The sequence below is a fragment of the Dama dama genome, chromosome 29 (assembly GCF_033118175.1).
Source record: "Dama dama isolate Ldn47 chromosome 29, ASM3311817v1, whole genome shotgun sequence".
Classification (NCBI taxonomy): domain Eukaryota; kingdom Metazoa; phylum Chordata; class Mammalia; order Artiodactyla; family Cervidae; genus Dama; species Dama dama.
In genome coordinates this window covers 46127090-46130108 of record NC_083709.1, presented here as the reverse complement: position 1 = coordinate 46130108, position 3019 = coordinate 46127090, and the positions used below count along the sequence as shown (strand labels likewise).

Genomic DNA, 3019 nt, shown 5'->3' with positions numbered 1-3019 from the left:
AGTCTAGGGCAAATTCAAAAGTTTTGTGTATAAACAATGTTTTTGTCTTAACAGCCATCAATATCATGTTCCTTTATCCTCACTGTATCCCTCAAAACAAAGAAAACATCTGGGACTAGAACCACAGAGGTTTTGAAATAAGCTGAAATTAGAGTTTTGTAGCATTGAAATTGAGTCTTTTCACCAATCAAAGTATCGTATAGCTTGAAATAGGAAACAGCAATTAAGACTTTGCCCAAATCCATTGACCAGCATTTAGATTGGGCTAATCCTTCTCAGTTGGAAATACTATAGAAGAAAGTCCCACTGGGACTGGCAATGAGATCCTTTCAGGCAGTTAAGAAGATTCAATTTACCTTTGCTGAACATTTGCACATCGTGCCACCTGCCTCTGGCAGCACAGAAGACCTAAACTTGACACCTTGGAAGATGTTGTAAGTGCAGAAACAGGCTGACTTTGATACAGTGAATGGAACTAGGATGCACCTGCACTTCCAAATTTCTCAATTTCAGCCCAAGATGGGCTTGGTCCAAGTCCAAGTGTTCCTGTAAAAGTTCCTGTTCAGGTTTCCCATCTGAAGGTTCACACCTATATGGGCAGAACATGCTCCACACAGGTACCTCCAAAACACACCACTTGTGCACCCTGAAGCTTAGGACTCAGTCTTTGCTTAAGGGGCCTAGGCAAGAAAAGGTGACTTAGATGGTAAAGAATCTTCCTGCCATGCAGGAGACAAGGGTTCGATCCCTGGGTCGGTAAGATCCCCTGAGAAGGGAATGGCGACCCAGTCCAGTATTCTTGCCTGGAAAATTCCATGGACATAAAAGCCTGGCTGGATAGTCCATGGGGTCACAAAGAATCGGACAGGACCTTCCCATTTCACAGAGGCTGTCGGACTTCGAGCTTAGCTAAGGGGGTCCCTTTGCAGAACTCAACCTCTCAGATCCAACTGAGCACAGAGGCCATGCCTCTGATGTCACTGCGTCAGAGGGCCCGTGTGTGGGTGCAGAAACATATTTCTGAGTAGGCACCTTGACTCCGGAGAGCTCACTCTAAAGGCATCTCTCAGGGAACTGGGCATTGGTTTCTCCTTCCCATGAGTAGCTCCCCTTTCCGTGAGGATTGAGCCAGTCCTGCTCCAAAGGTGAAAGAAACTTCCAGGCTGTGGATTTAGTCCCTGTGCTGCGCAGAGTGGGCCCAGAAGAACCTGAGCCATGCAGGCAGGCAGTTGGCCCAGGTCACTCACCAGGACCAGGCGTACTGGTGCTTGCTTTCCTCGGTGGATGCACAATCACAGGAGGCCATAGGCAGTTCTCTGGAGGTCAGAAGTTGATCGCCCTGCCCGGTGGAGCATTGGTGTGGAGGTCTTTCGGTGCCAGACTCAGTCCTGTCCCTCGCCCATTATGTCCTTTTTCTGAAACCACCACCTCTAGAGTTAGTTCCCCCAGAATATTCTCCAGATCCTATGACCAGTTTTTTCATTTTCCCCTCCTGTGGCCAATAGTTTCTACAGTGTCTACAGTCAAAATATCTCACTACCCGGAGGCCCTTCACCACCAAGTGATCATTTAGAACTCTTCTTCATTTGTGGAAATCCACTGACCTTTTTTCCACTTCTCTTTTCTAGTAGGCTATCTCTCAGGCTTAAGACAGTGCAGGCCTCCCACCTATAAAAAACGGGTCATCCATATGGCCCTTAAGACCATACACATTGAACTGACCCTCAAGTTTTTATAGACCTTTAACCCTTCAGTTTAGCTTGTCCTTTCTTCATGGTCCTTGATTACCAATGCATCTTAGGGCCAGAATTAATTCACCTTCATATTTAAAAGGTGAAGGTTGGTTGTCATTCTTTCCTCAGACTGCCTTGTTAAAACATGTTTCAAAATCAGGTGTAACTTTTCCTGTGGTATTTATTTATTTATTTTCCTGTGGTATTTAGGTTTAATAACTTTATCAAACAATATTTTTCTCTTTGAGCTGTCCTGGCACCATGCACTTCTGAACAAACAATTCATATTTGATGCTTAGAGCAAAGGAATAGGCTTGGCATTAGCTACAGTGGAAGACTACCTCAAAGCCTGTCCTTTTTGAATGTTCCTCCTTGGACTTCAGTTGCTGCTGTGAGCAATCCCAAATAAACACAGATGGGGAGAACTGAGGCTTTTGGCCAGCAGCCCGAGCTGAGCATCCAGCTGGCATCTACCATCTCAGCCTTGAGATGGAGGTCAGTTGGGCTTTCTTTCTTCTACACCTCTGAGAATGGAGTTATTTTCAAGGTATAGTCTGTGAGTGAGGTTTGGGAAAAACATATTAGTTGGTATGTTGCAGTGGGATGGGAATGAATGGCAAGCAAGAGTTGGCAGAAAGGGAAGAAAGTCAATGGGATACCCATGATGTAGGCTCCAGACAGCGAGAGGGGTAGGTGTTCCAAGACTTGTGGGGAACAGAGACCTATTATGATTAAGTGACAATACGCACAGATATTGAACTGAGAAGTACTGGAAGGAATAAAGAGCAGGTGACTAAAGTGCAGACTAAATAGAGACGTTTTGTGTCAGAAAAAATGAATATTATCACTTGTTGTAGGTGATTGGTTTAGAAAGACATGCATCATTTAGATACTGTACTTGTATCTTGCCATCACACAAGAGAGTAAATAAAAGAATGGTAAACAACCCTATTATTATTAAATTAAAAACAGAGGCTGGAATTCCCTGGTGGTTCAGTGGTTAGGACTCTGCACTTTCACTGCCGAGGGCCCAGTTCAATCCCTGGCCAGGGAACTAAGATCCTGAATGCCTTGAGGTGCAGCCAAAACAAACAAACAAACAAATGAAATGAAACTCTTTTATATTAAAAGTGTGCTTTTCAAAAGTTGAAATCATTCACCAAACAGATTCATTCACTCATGGGTAATTTTAATAAATCTAAATTTCCAGTATACAGTTTTTAAAATATATATAATTTTATTTATCTATTTTTGGCTTTGCTAGGTCTTCCTTACTGCTTGCAGGC

At 43.7% G+C, this 3019-nt stretch overlaps 1 non-coding gene across 1 annotated transcript; it reads left to right on the top strand.

Moving 5' to 3' along the window:
* Positions 1-2715: 2715 nt before the first annotated feature.
* On the top strand, positions 2716-2787 carry TRNAE-UUC (transfer RNA glutamic acid (anticodon UUC)). Its single transcript has one exon. It is a non-coding gene; the product is annotated as a tRNA-Glu (tRNA).
* Positions 2788-3019: the final 232 nt, after the last annotated feature.